The sequence below is a fragment of the Schistocerca cancellata genome, chromosome 3, assembly GCF_023864275.1.
Source record: "Schistocerca cancellata isolate TAMUIC-IGC-003103 chromosome 3, iqSchCanc2.1, whole genome shotgun sequence".
Lineage (NCBI taxonomy): Eukaryota > Metazoa > Arthropoda > Insecta > Orthoptera > Acrididae > Schistocerca > Schistocerca cancellata.
In genome coordinates this window covers 948,581,560-948,600,875 of record NC_064628.1, presented here as the reverse complement: position 1 = coordinate 948,600,875, position 19,316 = coordinate 948,581,560, and the positions used below count along the sequence as shown (strand labels likewise).

At 44.3% G+C, this 19,316-nt stretch overlaps 1 protein-coding gene across 1 annotated transcript in view; it reads right to left on the bottom strand.

The window, feature by feature from the left end:
- LOC126176012 (collagen alpha-1(I) chain-like) overlaps positions 1-19,316 on the bottom strand; it is a 1,061,651-nt gene that overhangs the window by 932,896 nt on the left and 109,439 nt on the right. The window lies entirely within an intron of this gene.

The following is a 19,316-nucleotide window of genomic DNA, read 5'->3' as shown; positions in this document are numbered from 1 at the left end:
TGCAGTTTCTGTTCCATAGATTTTTCTGCACTCAAAAATATGAATTTTCTACCTTTATGTCACCACTTATGTCACAATCATTCACAATGTGTATGGAAATAACAAAATACTGTTATTAGCGAGTAAATTTAGTAGGATAATTCTGCACCACCCCAGGAAATAAACGGCGACGTAGCTGCCAAACGTATTCTATCTACAATGTTTCGAATTCTCCAGACCTGCCACAGCCAGAAAAAGTTTGTTAGCGGAAGTGTTTCTTAAGCCAGCTAGCAATGGGAATGCTCGCGCTTCTAAAGCGGTGGCATTATTACTGGGATCTGAATTACCACATGCATAGGCAAATGGATTTTATTTGCATTCCTATAAACGTGATTTGGATCGAAAGCGAAGCTACGATTAATATGCTGATGTATCGACTGCAACTAGAATATTTCGAATAAACAGTAGGGGGATTTATTTATGCGGCCCTCATCTTCAGTAAATCGGTAAAAATGGAACCCTACTAATCTCACTTTCTTGACCATCTGTCTATCTGTCTACCTAACCCTTCAAACTGGTTTACCTCGAATTCGGGTAGACATAATAAGCGGAAATATATCACACTTCCTGCGGTATACGGTTCCTTGGTTGTGTAAAAAATGCGCTCCTGTGTCTACGAAATCTAAAGATACGGCAGTTTATGTAAAGAAAATTTACGCGGCAGGTCAAGAAATGGCTCTGAGATCTATGAGACCAAACTGCTTAGGCCATCAGTCCCCCAGATCTAGAACTAATTAAATCTCCCTAAGGACATCACACACATCCACGCCCGATGTAGGATTCCACCCAGCGACTGAAGCAGCCGCGCGATTCGTGACTGAAACGCCTAGAACCGCTCGGCCAAAGCACCCGGTAAAACCCTGTTCACCTCTTGTATAATGATAATATATACTGTCTAGTGAGGATAAACTCCAGTAACTCAGATCGTTTGATCATTGAACTTTTACAAAGCTACATTCAAATTCTGTTCGAAGTCGTCTGCAATATCCAGTTATAAACACCCTAGGAACCTCGTATGCGATATCCACTTCTGAAGACGATGGCAGATATTGCAGTATTATGACAAGTAGTTAAGAATTTATTGTTATTGGTCCGTGCATGACACTTTATTTGAGTATCAATTTAACGCGACTAGGTTTAATCAGCATTAATATAGTCTTATACATGATCGAAAAAGTCTGACGAAGTACGGATACTTATTCAGTTTCACGCCTGTGCATAGTATTTTGGGAGCACCTCGAAGCCTTGCCTGTTATGCTGTGTTGTTGTTGTTGTTGTAGCCTTCACTCCTGAGACTGGTTTGATGCAGCTCTCCATGCTACTCCTTCCTGTGCAAGCTTCTTCATGTCCCAGTACTTACTGCAACCTACATCTTTCTGAATCTGCTTAGTGTATTCATCTCTTGGTCTCCCTCTACGATTTTTAACCTCCACGCTGCCATCCAATGCTACATTTGTGAGCCCCTGATGCCTCAGAACATCTCCTACCAACCGGTCCCTTCTTCTTGTCAAGTTGTGCCACAAACGCCTCTTCTCCCCAATTCTATTCAATACCTCCTCATTAGTTATGTGATCTACCCATCTAATCTCCAGCATTCTTCTGTAGCACCACATTTCGAAAGCTTCTATTCTCTTCTTGTCCAAACTATTTATCGTCCATGTTTCACTTCCATACATGGCTACACTCCATACAAATACTTTCAGAAACGAGTTCCTGACACTTAAATCTATACTCAATGTTAACAAATTTCTCTTCTTCATAAACACTTTCCTTGCCGTTGCCAGTCTACATTTTATATCCTCTCTACTTCAACCATCATCAGTTATTTTGCTCCCCAAATAGCAAAACTCCTTCACTACTTTAAGTGTCTCATTCCCTAATCTAATTCCCTCAGCATCACCCGATTTAATTCGACTGCATTCCATTATCCTCGTTTTGCTTTTGTTGATGTTCATCTTATATCCTCCTTTCAAGACACTCCATTCCGTTCAACTGCTCTTCCAAGTCCTTTGCTGCCTCTGACAGAATTACAATGTCATCGGCGAACCTCAATGTTTTTATTTCTTCTCCATGGATTTTAATACCTACTCCGAATTTTTCTTTTGTTTCCTTTACTGCTTGCTCAATATACAGCTTGAATAACATCGGGGAGATGCTACAACCCTCTCTCACTCCCTTCCCAACCACTGCTTCCCTTTCATGCCCCTCGACCTTTATAACTGCCATCTGGTTTCTTTACAAATTGTAAATAGCCTTTCGCTCCCTGTATTTATTTATGTATTTAGAATTTGAAAGAGAGTATTCCAGTCAACATTGTCAAAAGCTTTCTCTAAGTCTACAAATGCTAGAAACATAGGTTTGCCTTTCCTTAATCTTTCTTGTAAGATAAGTCGTAAGGTCAGTATTGCCTCACGTGTTCCAACATTTCTACGGAATCCAAACTGATCTTCCCCGAGGTCGGCTTCTACTAGTTTTTCCATTCGTCTGTAAAGAATTCGCGTTAGTATTTTGCAGCCGTGACTTATTAAACAGATAGTTCGGTAATTTTGACATGTGTCAACATCTGCTTTCCTTGGGATTGGAATTATTATATTCTTCTTGAAGTCTGAGGGTATTTCGCCTGTCTCATACATTTTGCGCACCAGATGGTAGAGTTTTGTCAGGACTGGCTCCCCCACGGCCGTCAGTAGGTCTAAGGGAATGTTGTCTACTCCCAGGGCCTTGTTTCGACTCAGGTCTTTCAGTGCTGTGTCAAACTCTTCACGCAGTATCGTATCTCCCATTTCATCTTCATCTACATCCTCCTCCATTTCCATAATATTGTCCCTTGTATGGACACTCCATATACTCCTGCGACCTTTCTGCTTTCCGCCGGCCGAAGTGGCCGTGCGGTTAAAGGCGCTGCAGTCTGGAACCGCAACACCGCTACGGTCGCAGGTTCGAATCCTGCCTCGGGCATGGATGTTTGTGATGTCCTTAGGTTAGTTAGGTTTAACTAGTTCTAAGTTCTAGGGGACTAATGACCTCAGCAGTTGAGTCCCATAGTGCTCAGAGACATTTGAACCATTTCTGCTTTCCCTTCTTTGATTAGAACTGGGTTTCCATCTGAGCTCTTAATATTTATACAAGTGGCTCTCTTTTCTCCAAAGGTCTCCTTAATTTTCCTGTAGGCAGTTTCTAATTTGCCCCTAGCCCCTACATCCTTACATTTGCCCTGTAGCCATACCTGCTTAGCCATTTTGCACTTCCTGTCGATCTCATTTTTGAGACGTTTGTATTCCTTTTTGCCTGCTTCATTTACTGCATTTTTATATTTTCTCCTTTCATCAATTAAATTCAATATTTCTTGTGTTACCCAAGGATTTCTACTAGCCCTCGTCTTTTTACCTACTTGATCCTCTGCTGCCTTCACTACTTCATCCCTCAGAGCTACCCATTTTTTTCTACTGTATTTCTTTCCCCCATTCCTGTCAATTGTTCCCTTATGCTCTCCCTGAAACTCTGTACAACCTCTGGTTTAGTCAGTTTATTCAGGTCCCATCTCCTTAAATTCCCACCTTTTTGCAGTTTCTTCAGTTTTAATCTACAGTTCATAACCAATCGATTGTGATCAGAGTCCACATCTGCCCCTGGAAATGTCTTACAATTTAAAACCTGGTTAATAAATCTCTGTCTCACTATTATACAATCTGATACCTTCTAGTATCTCCAGGATTCTTCCGTGTTTACAACCTTTTATGATTTTTGAACCAAGTGTGTAGCAGATTTTAAAGCTGTGTGGATCAGCATAACGAAAAGGCGAGGGTTCTCGCTCGTTTCGTCCTCGACTGTACAACTGTTATAATGTTATTAACTGCTGTGCTATCTGCAAGTTTAACGGGTGTAAGCGTCAGGGTAAATGGCTCTCGGACTAACCTGCTGCACCCGCAGGTTTTAGAACAAACTCCGACGCAGTCCATAGCAGCGTACAGCAACCATCTTTACTTTATTCTGCACGTCCCACTATAGATGAGTGATTCAGTGGTCTCACCGTGAGATACGTTAGAAGACATCACAATCTGTGCTACATCCGTAAAGAAACAAGGCGCTGGTGCAAAATGATTTAATATAATAACAGTAGGTGTACTGTCTTACAGTACCTGAGGGACTGTTATTTTTGTTAAAACTGAGTAAGAAACTGCTCCGAATCTATTATTTTCCAGAGACAGCGGTGATCGTTCCACTGTGTCCGTATTAGGGTTCCAAATGTCCAGAGTGCTATATCTACTTCTGACGTCAGTCTGTACGTCTCGTTGATTAAAATCCAATCCTTTTGTTAGGCTTCCGTACCTCAGTAGATAAAAACGCAAACCTTATAGGATCACAAGTTTGTTTGCATGCCCATCCTCCGCAGAAAGCACAGAAATACTTGTTCTGTAAATAAAACCGCCTTTTTTGCTGCAACTCAATCTATTTTCCCAGACGCGTTTCGCCTTTTTGTTACTTTACAACATAATCACACTATAACGATGCAGTTTTGTTATTTTTAGATTATCAAACAGTTAACGACGTGATTTTTTTATATAAAGAGGTAATTACTTACTGTTTGCTGTGATCTGCGTTTCCTGTCATCTAGTCTGGAAGTTGCACTACCACTTTATTACCGACACGTAAGCACAATTTTGTATCCCGAACTACACATGTTGCTCCTTTTTTGTTGTTTACTATTGTCCTTTTGCCAATAGAAAAAACGTACCGAAATCACAATATTTACGTTGTTCAAAGCACAGAGTCCAAAAAATAGTTATATCGAGTGGCAAAAGAATAACAGTAAACCACAAAAAAACAAGGAGAAACATGGTGAAGAGTGTGAAAAAGTCCGGATTACAAAACTGTGCTTATGTGTCGCTAATAAAGTGGTAGTGCGACCTCCAGACCAGATAACACAGATCAGAACAAACAGTAAGTAATTACCTGTTTACATAAAAAATCGCGACGTTATCTGTTTGATAATCTAAAAATAACAAAATTATAGATCCCACTGATGATGCCTTAGAGCAAGGAAAAGGCTAAACCCACCTGGGAAAAGAAATTAAGTTGCAGCAAGGAAAGGCGGTTTTATTTCAGGACAAGTACTAATAGGATCACTTTGCCGTCCGTCTGTCTGTTAAGATCCCTCTTTCTCGAAGAACAAGTGAAGAAATCAACTTGTGTCCAATACTAGTACCAACGGTCCCTTGGCTGTGTATTAGTTTCAGCTTTTAAGTCAATGCAATCAAAGATACGGCCATATATACACTATGTGATCAAAAGTATCCAGACACCAGACTGAAAAAGACTTAAAAGTTCCTGGCGCCCTGCATCGCTAATGCTGTAATTTAATATGGTCTTGGCCCACGCTTAGCCTCGATGACAGCTTCCACTCTCGCAGGCATACGCTCAGTCAGGTGCTGGAAGGTTTCCTGGGGGAATGGCAGCCCATTGTTCACAGAGTGCTGCACTGAGGAGAGGTATCGATGTCGGTCGGTGAGGCCTGGCATGAGGTCGGCGTTCCAAAGATATTATATAGCATTCACGTGAGGACTCTGTGCAGGTCAGTCCGTTACACGGATGTTATTGTCGTGTAACCACTCCGCCACAGGCCGTGCATTATGAACATATGTTCGATTGTGTTGAAAGATGCAATCGCCGTCCCCGAATTGCTCTCCAACAGTGGGAAGCAAGAAGATACTTAAAACATCAATGTAGGCCTGTGCTGTGATAGTGCCACACAAAACAACAAGGGATGCAAGCTCCCTCCACGAAAAACACGACCGCAACATAACACCACCGTCTACGAATTTTACTGTTGGCACTACACACGTTGGCGGATGACGTTCACCGGACATTCGCCATACCGAAATGCTGCCTTCGAGTCGCCACATTGTGTACCGTGATTCGTCACTCCACAAAAAGTTTTTCTACTGATCAATCGTCCAATGTTTACGCTCCTTACACCAAGCGAGGCGTCGTTTTGCATTTACCGGCGTGATGTGTGGCTTATGAGCAGCCGCTCGACCACGAAATCCAAGTTTTCTCATCTCCCGCCTACCTGTCATTGTACTTGCAGTGGATCCTGATGCAGTTTGGAATTCCTATGTGATGGTCTGGATAGATGTCTGCCTATTACACATTACGATCCTCTTCAACTGCCGGCTGTCTCTGTCAGTCAACAGACGAGGTCGGCCTGTACGCTTTTGTGCTGTACGTGTCCCTTCACGTTTCCACTTCACTATCACATCGGAAACAGTGGAATGTTTAGGAGTGTGGAAATCTCGCGTACAGACGTATGACACAAGTGACACCCAATCACCTGACCACGTTCGAAGTCCATCAGTACCGCGGAGAGCCCCATTCTGCTCTCTCAGGACTTTTAATGACTACTGAGGTCGCTGGTATTGAGTACCTGGCGGTAGGCGGCAGCAAAATGCACCTAATATGAAAAATATATGTTTCTGGGGGTGTCCAGATATTCTGATCACATATATTGACTCTCGCAAACTGAGTCACAAAAAGCGACAGGTGGTCAAGTAACAAAAGGCGTGCGTCGAAATCGATAGGTCGTGGGCTCGAATCTCAGTCGTGCCACGGATGTTTCACTCCAAGTTTGAACTCAGCCTTCATCTCTCAACATCGCCAGAAAAAATGTGTGTTTCGGATTCCACGTTAATGTGTAGGTCCCAGTTCCCCGTTTAGATAAAGTGGGGTTGCGAAGTCTCCGATCTGGGGTCCAGGAGAAAGACTTGTACTGGGCCATTGAGAAACGCGAAGTTTTCTGTACTCTCTGAATACATAATCAAATTTGTACGGCAGCCTTAGAGCGCAGCTCCTGCTCGAACTTGTCTGGTGCTGTTTTTCTTCGTGTGGTTGGGTAGGAGTTTGGCGGAAGCCGTGTACATGGCGGGGAGTATTGTTTTGTTGATCTGTAACTTAAGGTACTGAGAGACTGCTACTATTTATCCCATACAAACCGCATATAATACGGTTCACGTTCCATTAACGCAGCTGGTCAGAAGACGGGACTTTCCCTGAAGTATGCTATCCGATTAGAAGCATCTGGACATCTTCACGTGATGTGGAATTGACCACTGGATGTCAGAGGAGGCGGACCCGCCAGTATGAAAGCAGGCGGGAAGTGTTGCATCGGTAGAGGAGAAGTGATATCGGAATGGGTCAGTGAGGAGGCCTCGGCGTCTTCGAGTAGTAAGAAATCCATGAAGGACATTTGAACCTTTCTGAAGCTGGCCAAGTCGATTGTTGCTCACGTGACTGTGAAGTGGAAACGTGAAGGAACCGAGACCAGGCAGGCCTCGTGGGCTAACGGACAGGGACAGTCGTGAATTGCGGAGGGTGGTTCTGCGACATCAGGGGGAGGAATCACTCGTGGGATGCAAAGTAGTATGAACTGCTCTACTAGAACAGTGTACAACGGTCGTGCAGTCCCTCACATGATACGACCAGTGCTGAGCTGAGACTGAGGCGGTGTGAAGAGTGATGCCACTAGTCAGTCAGTGGCTGTCAACGAGTGATGTCAAGTAATGAAGCAGCAGTTCGGAGAAGATAGCTGTTACCAGCGCCACAATGCTCCATGTCATAAAGCAGTTGCTGTGTTGACGGCCTGTGGACAGTAGCACTCCTGGAATGGACTGGCCTCCCCAGAGTCCCGACCTCAGCCCAGTGGAACACCTCTGGAATGAGTTAGATCGTCGACATCGCTCTCTGGTTTCGGCGCTTTAGACACAATGCGCTTCCATCCCTCCACACGCTTTGACACGCCAAGGAAAGTGACCCGAGCCGTTTTCGAGCCGTAAATGGTCGATCCACCCAATATCAGCCTCCACTAATAAGTGTGTGGATGAATCAGTGAACATAATTTAAATATCGACGCAGAGGAGAGAAACAGGAGCAGTACTGTGTAGCGACGGGCAGGCAGCGGGTAGTTTAAGGCATCTGCCGGCGTGCTGCACAGTTCACGGCTTCGTCTTTAGTGCCCCCAGTGAAGCCACAAGTAGGTAACGTAATTGTGCGCCTGACCGCAACGCGGCACCTAATCAAAAGGGCGGCGGGCTGGCGCCAGGCAGTTGGCGCCGCTGCACAAAGAGTAATTAGCCGGCTGAGGCCGCCTACCCCCGCCCTTTCCTCCCCCGCCACCACCGCCACCTCTGCCGCTATAAATCGCGTTAGCGCTCTCCGCCGGTCTGTGCTACCGGTAGTTGCGTCGCAGTCTGCCATGTTCCCTGCAGGCAACTCTGCTACACGGGCGACCGTCCGCCACAGTTGACGAAGCAGCCGCTGTGGCAGAAAGCGACAGAAATTACAACGCAGTAACAGACACTCTGCACTTGCTCCCTAAATTTCTAATCTCACTGGAGCACGAACAGTGGTGACAACTTCTGAAGATTTATGTACCCACATCGACTGACGAGAACAGAAGGCCTTCTTCATCTGGAGCCAGCTTTTCAAACTTGCCACGCCTCCTATCCAAATGGAGCAAGTCGCATTCTGCTCCGGCCTGGGAAAGGCGGCAGGCGTGTGGCGATGCAGTCGCCGCTCAACGCCCCTGTGAGGTGTGAAGCCGCACCCCGCTACTACGGTAAGCGCGCATCGCGTCGCCGACTGCAGGCTGCGCCGCTGCCGGCCACTTACACGTCTCACCGCAGTGTCTCTATACTGACCTGCATTGGCGAATGATAAATACAAAGCTCTGAATTTCGACGTGACTATGCGACTGATAGGAATGAAATGGATAAACCGGAGATTTCGATATCGCCCGTCGACTATGACCAATGACGTCAAGCAGAAAACTAGGATAAATATATAGGCCCGCCGACCGGTTGGCCGTGCGGTCTAACGCACAACTTTCCCGGCGGGAAGGAGCGCCTGGTCCCCGGCGCGAATCCGCCCGGCGGATTTGTGTCGAGGTGTGGTTTACCGGCCAGTCTGTGGATGGTTTTTAGGCGGTTTTCCATCTGCCTCGGCGAATGCGGGCTGGTTCTCCTTATTCCGCCTCAGTTACACTATGTCGGCGATTGCTGCGCGAACAAGTTATCCACGTACGCGTACACCATCATTACTCTACCGCACAAACATAGGGGTTACACTCGTATGGTGTGACTTTCCCTGGGGTGTCCACCGGGGCCAGACCGCACAATAACCCTGGGTTCTGTGTGGGGCGGCGGAGGGGTGAAATGGACTGCGGTAGCCGTCGTGGGGTTGTGGACCACTGCAGCTGTGGCGGGGAGGGAGCCTCTCCGTCGTTTCTAGGTCCCCGGTTAGCATACAATACAAGATAAATATGGTTTCAAGATGACGATCATAACGTCAGATTCAGCTGCGTGAGGATATGATAGTCACCAATCACGGAATCGTACAAATGGTTAGTAATAAGGTAACTGGATAAAGGTGAAAAATTGAGATTTTTGGTCATGAACCAAAAAAAGTCTAAAATAACTAATAAATCGCGAAAACAGTAAAATGTGCAAACTAAAACAGCAAGAAAAACAGTAAAGAACGGCTGTACCAAAAATACAAAAAAAATTAAGCATTGTCAAAGAAAAACAAAAAAGTTGCTCTGGTGGAATATCAAAATGGCTCTGAGCACTATGGGACTTAACTTCTGAGATCATCAGTCCCCTAGAACTTAGAACTACTTAAACCTAACTAACTTAAATACCTGCCCGAGGCAGGATTCGAACCTGCGACCGTAGCGGTCGCGCGGTTCCAGACTGAAACGCCTAGACCCGCTCGGTCTGGTGGAATATCATTACCATGCATTTTATACAACTTGCAGCTGCAAACAGTACACACAAGATATATTCATGATAAAAGAAATATCCCTTGGCCTCTATGGCTCAACTGAAAACCAAATATCGCAGCAAATAAAAAAAGCGATATCAAAAACATCATTTGTTCTTTGTCACCCAACAGAAAAACCAGATACTAACAAAGACAGCCAGTGCTCTCGGCAATCAATGAAACGCTATATCGAACAATTATTTTATCTTGGAACTCTTCCATTTGGTCCGTCTTTGCATAGAAAAACAGTAATATCAAAAATTGAGTCCGCCTTGATGAAAAACACCTTGTTATTCGTTAATTTCCTTATTGTGCCAAACTACTTTCGGCGACAAATATCACCATCATCAGTGGGTTTTTTTAAAATCTAAAATATGCAGAAAACAGCATGGTTATACAAACACAGTAGCACGTTTTACATTTTTACTATTCTTTTTTTAAATATAGTTGTTTATGGACACTTTATACTACCTTATTTATTGTGTGTGACAGCCGCTCACATGTTTGCAGATGACATAATTTTCGCTAAGTAAAAAACAGCAACAGGAACAAAAAGCGCACAGCGACAATAATTGCTTAAAACATGCTGTAACATACAATAAACAAGGTAGTATAAAGTGTCCATAAACAACTATATTTAAAAAAAACGAATAGTAAAAATGTAATTACGTGCTACTGTATTTGTATAACATGTTATTTTCTGAATGGTTTAGATTAAAACAACCCCACTGATGATGGTGATATTTTTCGCCGAAACTAGTTTGAGAGAATAAAGAAATTAACGAATAACAAGTTGTTTTGCATCAAGGCAGATTCAATTTTCTGATATTACTGCCGCTATATCGAAAACATCAAGTGACCTACAAAGCTCAACTGAAAAGCCCGATACCACTAAAGCAAGCGAAAAACTTACACCAATGCACAAAACGAGTAACAGATACGAACAAATAAAATTTTGTAGCAATTAAGCAAAAAGAAAATAATACTTCCCACTTGTACAGAATGTTGAAAAAAGTGTCGAATACTTTGAGAGGTGGTAGTATTCATCGAAGCAAGAAAGTCTAATGAACATGGGTCTGGAAACGCATACTTTCAGACATAAACCCGTGTTTATAAGAAGGGTCGCGTGACGCTTAGTCACGGATACCAGCACAGTCGTTGTTGCATTCGCGCTTCGTCAAATGTGTCGGCAGGGTATTTACTCACAGTACTCACCCACCAGTTGTCAGTTGTGTGGTTCGAGTCGTATTGTAGGCTGCGTTAGTTTTCATCGTGTGTGAGTGTCTTAGTCTACAGTACTGTCAACACAGGGTTCGTATCATGGTGATTTACCTTCTTCCAAAGACGGATTCAGTTGCGTGTTTACTGTTATTGCGATGTTTGTACGTACAAACAGTGTAATACATTTACATTTCCTTTTCCACTACTTGTTAACTATGGAAGCCTACTACTCGACAAGTGAAATGGCAGATATGATACTCTGCTACGGTTTAGCAAATGTACGTATTCTGCGAGCCCGTTCCCTCTACCCCGACAAATATTCATATCGCAGAGCGCCCTCTGGTAAGCTTTTCGGCAGACTTCTCTAGAGTTTCAGCGAAGCATATACCCTTGCCCCTCAGAAGTCTGACAGTCGGAGGCCCCACACAGTTGGCACACCTGACATGGAGGAGCCTGTGCTGTGTTCGATGGAAGAAACTGCTGGGATCACTGTGAGACGATTAACAGCAGTAGAAGGCCTGTCTCACTCTCTTATCTGGTGTTGTGACTTTCCGTAACCAGCATATATGGGCAGATGTAAATCCCTAAGCAATTCAAGAAAGAGGGCATCAACACCAATTCTCAGTCAACGCATGGGCAGGCGTACCTGGCGATAGATTAATAGGGCCACACGTGCTACCATGACTTGGGGCGCACTATCTGGACTTTCTCACTAACGTATTGCCTACCTTGCTGGAGGCTTTGCCACTGCAGCAACGAATACAAATGTGGTTCACACATGATGGTGCACCAGCACACATCCGTCACAACGTGCACCAGCACACATCCGTCACAACGTGCGCGAAGATCTGATGCAGACATTTCAGGACTGCTGGATTGGACGGGGATCCCCACTCCTTGGCCTGCTCGTCCCCCAGACCTCGACACCCTAGACTTTTGGTTACGGGGACACTTGAAGGAATTGGTGTGCGCCACGCCAATTAACGTAGTGCGGACACTACCGGGTGGCGTCTTCAACGCGTGCTACCAGGTAAAACAACGACCGGGTATACTTCAAAGGGAGCCTCATTCCTTGTGCCGGCGGGCAGAGAGGTGCACTGTCATAAATGGACTCCACGTTGAACATCTCCCGTAAACACGTGCTTATCGCAGAAAGCAGGCACGTAAGTGCCCATGGTTCAAATGGCTCTGAGCACTATGGGACTTACCCGATGGCCCCAGCAGTCTGGTCCCTTCAGTCCCACAAACCAACCACTGTGGGACTCAACATCTGAGGTCATCACTCCCCTAGAACTTAGAACTACTTAAACCTAACCAACCTAACGACATCAGACACATCCATGCCCGAGGCAGGATTCGAACCTGCGACCGTAACAGTCGCGCGGTTCCGGACTGAACCACTCGGCCACCGTAAGTGCTCATGTTTAGTGCATTTAGTTTTCTTGTTTCGATGAGTACTACCATCTCTCAAAGTACTCGACATTTTCACCTGTATTTTTATACCCTGTGTATTGCATTTGAAACAGATGTCGAGAATCAAAGCCAGAAAAAAAAGCAAAAGAAAAAATACCAAAAATATACAACAAAATAAAACAGAAGAAAATAAAGTAAAACGTAATTAAACCTCAAACAAAGAACAATAAAACCCACCAGAAGTACAAAAAATTAAAGGAAAGTCAGTGGCATGCGCGAAACGAACTGAAGTAAAAGCTCCACATCCTCACCCACATAACGACGAAACCCTGACACCCGTTTCGTGCACAGCATACCAAACAGGCGATTCATAACAGAAAGTGGTAGACAAGCACAGGTACAGCTGACAGATTGAGCATCAACTTCTCGAACCAAGCCCCTGGGTGGACTGAGTTTCGCACATTACCGCGCCGTCACCTCGTAATGGGCACAGGTGTTTGCACAGCTCCTGCGTACAGAATTTTGCACTTATTCGTATCTGCCAGAAGGAAACCCACAGGTGTCGCTGCTTTGCGATGCCCCATCGGACGGCCTCTGCAGACTGCTGCCGGCTGCTGTTGCACTCCTGTTACGTGTCCCTTTGCGCCTGATACTAAATGAAGCAAACGCCTCAGACACCTTTCGTAAAGAATGGTTCGATAGCTCACAGGCAAAGTGCCACAGTACGGATCGTAAGTCTCAGTCACAGTATTAATATCTGTCACCTCTAACTTCTTCCACCTCTGACAATGTTTGTGTGTGTGAAAAATGCCGACTTGCACCGTGGTCGCGTGTCAACGGCAAACTGTCGGCCACCGTTCACTGAGGTGAGAAAGTCGTGGGATGGCGAACAGAAGGTATAAAAGGGCAGTGTACTGGCGGAGCTGTTTATTTGTGCTCTGGTGATTCACGGCAAAAGGTTTTCCATGCGATTACGGTTGCACGACGGTAATAGACTCAGGACGCGGAATTGTAGCCTGTAATGGTACTTGAATTACGTAACCATTACGGCACCGCACCTCAACCTCTCGATACCACCAATATTCTACTGTGTTTCTGTAAAATAGTTAACATATTTCTGTGACAACATTCAGATTTGATTTCATTAATGTAGAGGTACTTCGATACATCGATGTGTATAATTATATTGCAATGATATTATTCTTCTGTGTATTCTTTCTTTTGTCACTATGATCACTGACGTACTTGTAACTGATTTTTGGGCGCGTAAGCGGTTATTGGAGAGTCAAGCTTTGGTTGTCATGTTAAAAAGACGCAAATTTTAGTCAGTTTCTGAAATGTGAACTTTAACAGTGAGAAAGATATTTTCAAGTATGTTTTATATTGTGAAGTGATGTTTTGGAACGAGTTACGTGATACTGCAACAAAAGTAATAAAAAAGAAGTGTAACTCAAATTCGGAGTGCTGATTACTTTTTTACATTACCATTGTCCTAACTTGCGAAAGTTTAATCTTCAAGAATGGTTTATGAAACACATCTATAAAACTTTTGAATATCGTAGAATAACACCTAGGCTCTTTGCGTCCGAGCTTGGAATCATCACTACCTAGATTTTCGACGATTGAGCAATGAGTTCACAACGAGACCAGCGTGGGAAACCCGAAAAGATGAGTGCCTAGTTTATCCGTTATTTCAAGAAATGACTTTATTAACTGTGCTCTAATGATACCTGCCACATAATATAGCTTTGTTGTTGCCCGAAAATGCAATATTTAGCAGCGTGAGCAACACTACAATCATAATTAATTTTTGGCCTTTGTTGTGGCAGGCTTGTTAGAAGCTGTAGGTAGAAGGGACATTCCATTCCGGAAATCGTTGGAAATTCTATTTTCAGAGATAGACAATGTCACGAGTGTGCCAAGAATACCAAATTTCAGGCACTACCTCTCACCACGGACAACGGCTTTTACAAAAAAATTATTCAGATGGCTCTGAGCACTACGGGACTTAACTTCTCAGCTCATCAGTCGCCTAGAACTTAGAACTACTTTCACTAACCTAAGGACATCACACACATCCATGCCCGAGGCAGGATTCGAACCCGCGACCGTAGCTATCTCGCGGGTGCAGACTGTAGCGCCTAGAACCGCTCGGCCACTCCAGCCGGCCGGCCTTTACATAACGACCGAGAGCAGTGGCGTTTGCGTAGAATTGTCAGTGCTAACCCATAAGCAACACTCCGTGAAATAACCATAGAAATGGATGTGAGAATTCCGACGAACGTATCCGTTAGGACTGTGTGGCTAAATGTGGCGTTAATGGGCTATGGCAGCAGACGGCCGAAGCGAGTGCCTTTGGTAACAGCACGACATCGCCTGCAGTGCCTCTGGTAGGCTCGTGACACTGGATGACTGAGAAACCGCGCCCGGTCAGGTGAGTCCCGATTTCGGTTGGTAGGAGCTGACGGCAGGGTTCGAGTGTGCCGCAGACCCAAGATATGTGCGACTTCAGTCTTTCTCGGCGTATTCCACTGATGAATTCTTCTCGGGTTATCAGCCGAGTGGTGGCGTCGTCTTGTCGCAACGTTTCAATGAGTTTCGTCATCTTCGCCAGAAGATGATGGGTACGAAACTCATTGAAACGTTGCGACAAGACGACGCCACCACTCGGCTGATAACCCGAGAAGAATACATCAACACACCCAAGATGTTAATAAGGCACTGTCGAAGCTGCTGGTGACTCCATAATGGCATGGGTTGTGTTTATATGGAATGGATGGCTCCTCTTATCCAACTGAACCAGAAGATGATGGATACGAAACTCATCTGGACCACAACCTCTGAAGACCTCGCTGTATGGTGGTACAACATGCAAGGTGTGGATTTCATGAGCAATAAAAAGGCAGATATAATGTTTATATCGATCTCTATTCCAATTTTCTGTACAGGTTCCGGAACTCTCGGAACCGAGGTGAAGCAAAACGTTTTTTATGTGTGTAATTGTCATCATATGACTAAGTTTTCACTACTGCTATTTCGGCTGTAGAACCATTTTAAGGCGTGAGGTAAAAACTGAAACTAATAAAACATTAGGAACGCCTTTTATGGACTGAATTTCTGTGAAATACTCGTGTCATTCTGAATTTACAAAAATGTTTCCAACGATAGGCTGAAAAAGAAACCTGTTCCCCATCCTTCGTATGGCACTGGCACACCAAAGAGTATATTTGTCATACAGTGCTTCTTACCTAAAAAACAACCTATGAAGTGGTACAGACGAATATCAATGTCAGTCCACGTCTGAAGACGATTAGTGCTTACCACAGCACTGTGCTGGCCAGCATTATCACGACACAATGCGTTAAATTGTGTCTGCCGTTCATGACGTTAGCTGTGGTCCAGTTTTCAGTTCACATTCAGATCTTGTGATGAAACGAGTGCTATATAAGTCCACATATGTAACATTACGACGACAACATGTCATTCAGACTTGTCTGACACTGACTTCGCAAATAGTGCTCCGTAAATTGTGTTTATAAAATGTTATCACATTATGTCATTCACTTCGTTATCAACTCATTTTATTGCTTCCAGTTTTCACCTTGTACTTGAAAATGACAGTTCATCCGAAATTACAATAGCGAAATAAATAAAATTTACGCTCAAATTCCGGCAATGATTTGATTTAAAAAGTATATTATGAATATGGTCCCCAACCAAGGAAAAATCACCAGCTATAGAGAAATGTTAAAAACAAATGCATGCATTGTTCGACGTATGCATGGAAGAAGCAATGACAGGTTCAAGAGTGGGATTTATATTCATGTTCAAATGATGTCAATGACAAGATTAGCTGGTCACACTCGTATCCTCACTGAAAATGAAGAAGAGTTATAGCATCTTTTGAACGGAACGAAGAGTAAACCGAAGAAAAAATTAAGCAATGAACTGAGATTAGCGATATTCTCTGCATCAAAACCGGAGGCCACGAATTAATTCTACTACCCTGATAGGGAAATAACGTAACGGACAAAGCAAGTAGATTATAAAAAGCATACTAGGACCGAGAAAGTGCGTATCCTGGCCAAAAGAAGTCTACTAGTGTAAAATGCAGGTCCTAATTTGAGGAAGAGGTTTCTGAAAATGCAGTTCTGGGGAACGGCATCGTATGGTAGCGGCTCATGGACTGTGGGAAAACAGGAAAAGATAAGAATCGAAGCGTTTGAGAGGTATTGGTACAGAAAAATTTTGAAAATTAGCCGGACTGATAAGATAAGGGACGAGGAACTTCTCTGTAGAGCCGGCGGTGAAAGGAATGTGTGGAGAACACTGACGAGAAGGGAGAGGACGGTAGGACATGTGTCAACCACATCAAGAAATAACTTGCGTGGTACTGGACGCAGCTGTAGAGGGTAGAAACTGTAGGATGGCTTGGGAGAGGAATTCGTGGCGGACCGAACCACACCAGTCAGAAAACTGACGAGAAAGAAATATTACTCTTCGTCATGCACCACACAGTGGCTCGCGGAGTACGTATCTAGCTGTTTTTTAAGTATATGTTGTTTTGTAGGGCGGGCAACCACAGCCAAACTCCTCTCAGCTTGCACGGTCATTGCCTCTCCCATCACTTAAAATTTTTTTAAAAAAGAGTTTTAAATTTTATCTACCGCTTTCAGCAGATGACGGTATATTGGACGTGAATGGTGGGGAGTGGCTACAGGGAAATGTTCAACGTTACTATGCTATAAATAGCGGATATTGCCTGAGGTTGCACCGATAAGTGGTGCGAAACCGGTCGCAAATTTAATAAAAATCATTCATACAGCCATTGCGGAATTTTCTTTGGAAAAATGTTTTAAGTATACCTCAATACCAGGTTACCGCACAGTGATTTTCGCCAAACAGTGCAGGGGCTAGTTTTCCAGTGAGCGATCCATCGGTGCTGTGAGAAACAGGATGAGCGTTAAGCCAAGCCACAAAGCCGGTCCCGCAGGCAGGAGGGGCATTTGTAGGGCGTCAGCGTGGCGGCAGCCGCTCTTCTCTTAAGCTGTGTTCTACACGTGTACTGCTAATGCCCGAGAAGTGTCTGTCCAAAGCAGCAAGTCACGCTTCAGAACACACCCGCTTCACGGAATTCCTAGTTTCCGCGACGTGCCCTCTGGCATTGTTTTCGCAGTCTGCAGAAGTGGTTTTCTACAACTGCATCTATTTTTCCGGTTTGTACCGGAAATTAATGTTCTGAATGGGTCTGTGATCATGTTGTTACTGTGTGAATGAAGCTGTCTAGATAATATACGATGCCTGACAAAAGAGTGACGTACCGAGTAAGGAACAAGAAACAGAAATCAAGCAGCATCGATTCATATGGTATGTGATGTTATTTCGGTAGTTATAAAATCGAGTCAAATTTACAGAGATGGATGGTGGATAGAAAATTCTATGCGATAAACTGCCTGGTCGTCAGCGTCGTTTCTCAAAATGGTGGTACTGGAGTACGAGCAGTTTTCCCTTCATAAAACGAAGAGCCATAATAATAAGAAATTTCACGTACAATTTGCAGTATATGTTTTCGTAACATTGTCGTGCATTACAGTTTGAAAGTTCGTGCAGGTATGGTTCCGTGTGTGTCGGCTCTCGACACACGCTATGTGCCAGGTTCTCACCATTCCTCGAAACCATCACATCTGCAAAGTGTAGCTGTTGGTCCTTTTCTGTTTCCATTGTAAGTTTTATGTTGGTATGGAGACTGTTCACGTGTCTAAGGAAGTCGCCGATCTCTTCCTCTTCGTGGGTTCACACGACCAAGATGATGTCAACCTACCTATACCTTTGCATTAGATTTACAAGGTGCGAAGTCCAGCGCCTTTGTTTCGAAATCTTTCACGAAGAAATTGGCCACCACTGTATTAAATGGAGTACCTGTGGCGACGTCTTCCAGCTATTTGTAGAAACTGCCATACAACATGAAATAGCTCGCGACAAGAAAAACACGAAAGAGTTTGGTGATGTCATGCGAGGAAATCGAATCATCCTCCACAGAATCACAGAGTGGCACTTCGGTAAACAAAGGAAACGACATCGAAGTTGACCAGGATGGTGCTTGGTCCAAGTTTTAGTTTCTTGAGCTTCTCACTCAAATGTTCCAAGACCTTCATGTATGTGTGGCTTAAGCAGAGAGACCAAGTGTGTCACCTGTTTATACGTCGATGAGCCAGGAGTGCTTACTATCGGTCGTAGTTGAAAATTATTTTTACGGATTTTTGGTAATCCATACAGCCGAAATGGTATATCTTTTTCGAAGCACAAGTTCCTCTGTGCGTGTTTGGAGAGAGAAGACGTTTTCATTAACCGATTCGTGTTCTGTGTGATCTGCTGCATCGGAGCTGTGCCTAGCTTTCGGTACATCTTTCGATCTAATTTCTCCCGAATCTTCGTAAGCTTCGTTCTTCATTACAGTGGTGAGATTTTCCTTGTCTGCAGGAAGTACCAATGTACTCTTGTCGCCGTTAAGACTCTTGATACCTTTTAACTTTTTCGGTTTGCAAGCTGGTGATTTCGATCAGTAGAGTATCTCGGCGATTTCAGTGCGTGTTGCCTCAGCTTTTCACAAGGAAGGGTCCGGATGGTCACTTCGGTGTTTGCAATTGTATCCTGCACAGGTAAAGTTTTGGGTATGACAACGAAATTCTCTCCTTTTTCAAGAACGTACCGTTCCTGTGATGTCGAAGGTCGTTCACAGAAGTAGACCACTGTGCGTGCAATGTTGGGAATGTACTTGCCCATCGTTCCGGCATCTTGCAAACTGTTTCTTCTGCCGCCTGAGTGGCGGC